The 5,654-nt window shown below is 42.9% G+C and overlaps 1 pseudogene; it reads right to left on the reverse strand.

Annotated features, from left to right (window-relative positions):
• Window positions 1–261: 261 nt before the first annotated feature.
• On the reverse strand, window positions 262–5,286 carry LOC123369132 (annotated as a pseudogene).
• Window positions 5,287–5,654: the final 368 nt, after the last annotated feature.

Below are 5,654 nucleotides of genomic sequence, written 5' to 3' on the forward strand. Positions count from 1 at the left end.
ACCGGCTGCAGCTCACCACTGGGCACAGCTAAGCTCAGCAGAAATGTTTGGTTGAGGATTGTTTTTGCTGGTAGGAGTTAGTAAGAAAGGCAAGTTACAGGTAGAGAGCAAGTTTCACCAACCAAAGGGAAAACCACCTGAATACAGGGATGTTTTCAGTGTAACTAATGTGGTTAATCATTAAACACATATTCGGAAATGTTCATTTAGGGTATTTCAATCACTTTTAATTGTAGCATAAATTGATAGGTGATTGGAATTGTATTGAAAAAAAAATCAGTTTCCTTATTAATCTTCCTTAGGAATCATGAATTTTATTTGTTTCTCCACGGAAAAAGAATTACATATTTTACATCACATGCTCTATTTGCTTCCTTTAAAAAAAGGAAAAAAGGAATTATTCTTCATTGTTCTGTCACAATATAACTCACATAAAAGGAACTTACTTATACAGACTTCCTCACCAATTGGGCTATTTCATCATAAACACTTTTTTTAATGCTCTCCAGTGCCTGCTCTTCGGTTATTTTTCCCCACTCCTCTGGGAGATCAGCAGGCAGAGCATCGTACTCTCTAGCAAACTGGTGATTGAATTCCTTGAAAACAAACTTCCAGTAATCAGAAGCCACGATGCTGGGATCAAGCTGGATGTACCAGTCTGGGTAACAGTCACGATAATCTTTGTAAGGATGAGGTTTCCATTCAGTGTCTGAATTTTGGAATTTGTCGTTGTAAAGCACATCAGTGGAGCATAAAGAATAATGAAACTTTTTAGCATGGCTATTCCCGAATCTCTGTAGACTTTGAGGCCGATGCACTGATGCAAAATGCTCCCTGTGATGACGGCCGTCTGCCTCACAAGGGACTGTACAGAATGGGCACTGCTTCCCACAGCCAAACACTCGCTTAAAGATTTCATCCTGGGGCTTCACTGACAGACTGGAGAATTTAGACTCAACTTCCAAATCTTGAAATTCAGCTAAGATTTGCTGTTCTAGATCAGGAAGGAAGGACTGAATACAAGCAAAGAAACTCTCAGTGTCTGTTGTGTTGAGAGCCCATACACCCCCTAAACTGTAACTGGGGATGACTAGATCCTTCTGTATCATCTCACAAAAATGGAATAAAAATGCACAGACTGTTCTAGTCTTTTTATCTTTGGTCATTTCCAGTGCATCCCTGATTTTCTTTATTATTGTGGACAGAATCTCTTTCTCCAAATCTTCCAAGGCCTCCGACTGGTAGTAGTTATCTAACAGACATCTCCACGTCCAGGATTTCACAAATTTTTCATAGTTATTAATGTATTCTACATAGTTGTCAAAGTTCATCTCCTCCAGCAGCTTCTTCTGCACTGTGAAGTGGAAGACACTCCGGCTGCTGTGTTCAGTGGACTTCCCCCTGCTGAGAAAGTCATCCGCTATTTCCATTCCAAGTCTGTTATTAACATAATCTTTCAGGGCAGGTTTCAGACACCGATCACAGAAATCCTGGACCCTGTTTTCACAGGAATCCTTCTCCAAATAAAGATATTTAAATATGGAGAGATACTGAGGTTTCAGCTGTTCCACATGTTGCTGAGGATCATTTCCTTTGATAAAATCTTTATTCATCTTCTGAAATGCATAAGCTGCCTTCCACAAAATGTGAAATTTCAGATCAGTTTCAAAGGAAAGGGTAGTGGGAAGTTTCCGAACATCCTCCTCTTGGAGCCACTCGTTGACCATGTTGAGCAGTTCTCTGAAGCAGGTTTCATCGTAGCCTGCTTTGGACCTTACTTTTGCTTCGGTGTAACTAATGCACTTGGCCATTAAGGATTTAGCCAGTGCTTCTAGTCTATGATAACATTCCTGTGTAAACCATGGAATCAGAGCTTTAAAACATGGCACGTCTAAGTACTGCTGTTTCATTGGGAATGACTTGGTTTCACAATTCAACAAGGTTTTCATGGATACGGATGTCAAAATGTCAACAATTGCTCGATTACTCAGGTCCTTTGTGAGTTGGAACATCATCTCCTGAGTTATGGCACATTCCTGTGAAAATGCAAACGGTAACTCTGATAACATTTTTCTCCACATTATTTCAAATTGACTCTCCAGTTCCCTATTGTCTAATTTCTGTTGTCTTCTCCTGCAATCTCTCCAGAGTCTGTCTAGATTCTCTTCAATGGTTTTCATGTACTCCTCCTTTAGAAATCCTACCTTGAGCCAGTATTTTCTAATATAAATGGATTCCTCCAACTTGTTTATTGCATAACGTTCAAGTTCCTGCTTGAGGCTGCTTGTGCGCCTGATAAAGTCTTCTTTGTATTTTTCCATCAGGTGCTCCTCTCCAATGTCAAAATATTTTCCTAAACAATCCAAAATATTCTGTTCAGCAAATACAAGATGGTCCTGAACATTACATTGTAAGATACCAAAATCCACTTTATCTGGTGTCTGACTTTGAATAATATTTGCCATTGAAGTTACCCAGAACATCATCAGCTCACGGAGTTTCAATTCCCACTCTTCAAACTTCACAGACATTTGGTTATAGGCCTCAGCCACGAGGCTCTTTTTAAAGCTGAAGCTGAAGTTCTCATGTTTCACTGCATTCCACAGGCTCCTAACCCATTCAATAAAGTGGGGAATGTCCTTAGGGGGGCTGCTCAGGGAAGAGTTCCTTATACGTTTAAACAAATACTTCTTTAGTTCACATACACTCTCACTGTATCCTATATTCACTGGTGCCATGGGGGGGACTCCATGCCATAGCCTAGGGATGTACCAGTTGTATTTCTGTGGATCATAGTCCATCATGTCAGAAATTTTAATTTCCCTGCATTGTTTTTCCATCCTTCCTGCAGCTTTGGTAATTTCATTGAGCTGTTCCAGGAGATGGTTCATATCCCTAGTGTTTTGTTCATGTGCAGACACATCTTTGATGTTCTGATGCACAAATTGGCAGTAAGGTTTGTGCCTGACTTCCCTCATTCTGAGAAATGTGTGGACCACAATTTGCAGAATATCTTGCATTTCAGTGGCATTCGACATGGCCATGTTAACAATCGTTATATCACTCAGTCCAATCACCAGTGTGGCCAGCTCATTGTCATGTTCATAGCTGTCCTCCAGTGTGGGCATTTCAGGGGCTTTCAAGCCTTCTGTGTCTATCACCAGGATGAAATCACAGCCCAGCTCCTGCTGAAAGTTCTCTGCAACTTTAACAAATGACATGAAGGCTCCTTGCGTACATCGGCCACTGCTCACTGCAAACTGCAGGCCGAACATGGTGTTGAGGAGGGTGGATTTCTCAGTGCTTTGCATGCCCAGCACTGTTAGAACCAGCATTCTGGACCTTCCCCCCAGCTTGGTATGGAGCTGAGTCAGAACATCTGTCACCCACTGCAGTGGGATGTTGGATGAATCTCCATCTATCAGTTCCACAGGAAACCCTTCCACCATCAGGTCAGCAGCTATATCCGGGAGATGGATGAATCGCCTTTGCCAATTTGCTTTTATTCCTTCTTTGACCTTTGTGCATTCTGTCTCATAAAACTGCCCCAACTCACGCATGAAATGCTCCACCCGTAAGGAATAATTCATCTAGTTCTGATAAACTTTTAGGGTCATTGCTTCCAGTTTTATATTCTTCTTTATATTTATTTTCCATTAGAGAGAGTTTTTTATTCCCCCTACTAACGTTCTCCAGATTAAATCTCATCCATTTTAGGAAGCTATGGACTTCCACTTTAGAAAGTTTTTCTATTCCAGTAATAAATTTCATGGTACCAACACTGATATCACATTGATTCAATTTTGATCGTAACTCTAACACTTTCTCCCTCAGATGAGATTCCTGTGTCTCTATGGATGCCTCCCTATTCATCCTGCACAGTTCCTTTTCTAATTTAACCCACTTTTTCCAAATGTCCCCTTGCAGTCTCAGCATTTCCTTCTTGTACTTTGCCACATCTTGTATTTCTGAAGTGATTTCTTTAGCCCAATTGCTTGTGCTCTGACATTGTTCATAATCTTCATCTACAGATGGGCTGGTTGAGATTTCCTGGTATTTCCCTGGTGGGAAGGAGAATTCAGATCTTTTCCCAGAGCCCTGGATTCCTAGTTTACGTACTGTCACAGCCATGGCTGCAATACTGATACTCTTGTTAGCAGACATCATTATGATGCCTATGGTGGACTGAAGCTTCTTTACAAGCTGCACACTAGTTCTGGTGTTCACATTCTCCAGCACATGGGATTTATCCAGTTTTAAGACAGGAGCCAACTTCGCAAGTTCTTCAAGTGATTCACTGTGTTTGTCCGCCAGGGCACTGAGGATGAAGTAGTATTTAGTGGCTGATCCCTGCAGAGATGATAAAAGCGTGCATTGTCTCTTGTTGATGCTCTCAGTAATTATGAACACTGCTGAGGAGATCTCTGTTAAAAAGTTGAACTGCAGCTGGTGCGACTCAATGTCTCCGCGCAGGTTTGCAACTGCAACGGGCTCTGGGAAAAGATCTGAATTCTCCTTCCCACCAGGGAAATACCAGGAAATCTCAACCAGCCCATCTGCGATTTCCCGAGGAACGTTCCCAGACTCCATGTCCCAGTGGATAAAGAAATCATGGTGCTGCTGGGAGGGGCTGAGAACCTCATTGAGAAGTTTGGACTTGGAGAAGCTGCAGATCCCCAGCCGCACAAAGGAAATGGTTGGCATTGACGTGAGCACCAGGCTCTCCTCTCTGAACCCTCTGCTCTCTGCCAGGGAGTGCGGCCTCCACTTCCTCACAATGTCCCTCATGGCCCACAGCAGTAGGGTGCACTTGGGGGTGTTGAGGGCGGGTAGCAGCAGAGGGAGGGCAAACTGGCACATGGACATTTTGGACAGGATCTCCTGCTGTAGGAAACTGTCTGAGCAATGCAGCACGGCACAGAGAACATCGAGGGGGTGCAGGGAGTCAGTAGTGCCAGGGCCACTATGTTGGAAAATATTGTCCCCACTCTTCAGCTCCTCCTCATCCTCACTGATTCCTTCATCTGGTGCCTGATGCCCAAGACTTGTGTTTCTGGCCATTCCACTCAGAGCCATGACCTTCCTCAGGAAATGCCATGGTAAATCTCCTAATGTGTGAGGAGCCCAGATCTCTATACTGTCTGCACTGATTTCCTGGAGATTGCTCAGCCTGAGCTTCCTGCTTCTGTGCTGCTCCAGGTTTAGCTTGGACAGGATGTCATGAAATGCTCTTCTTTCTGCAGGAAGAGAGTAAAACAGAAGTAGAGATTTCAGGGTTGATGCCATCTCAGAATCAAATTCTCAGTCTTTTTTTACTATGTAATTTTTTTCTTTGAGATTGGGGCAGTATTGCAGAACCATAGACATTTATGACAGCAAAGATGCATAGTGTAGTATTTTTCTGAACCTCAGCCCTTCCCCTAGCCAAGCAGAATTGTTCCCTCCTAGTATTAACTTCATTGACATCAGCAGGGTCATTCTGGATTTACACTGGGGTCACCCAACATCAGAATCTGGCCCTGAATCTATTGACGTCAAGTGGAGTCATTCTGGATTTTTACAATGGGGTCACTGAGACCCGAATCCAGTCTTACTTCCACTGACATGAATGTGGTTGGTCTGGATTTTTGTAGTGGGATCACCAAGATCAGAAT

The sequence above is a fragment of the Mauremys mutica genome, chromosome 4 (genome assembly GCF_020497125.1).
Source record: "Mauremys mutica isolate MM-2020 ecotype Southern chromosome 4, ASM2049712v1, whole genome shotgun sequence".
NCBI classification, from domain to species: domain Eukaryota; kingdom Metazoa; phylum Chordata; order Testudines; family Geoemydidae; genus Mauremys; species Mauremys mutica.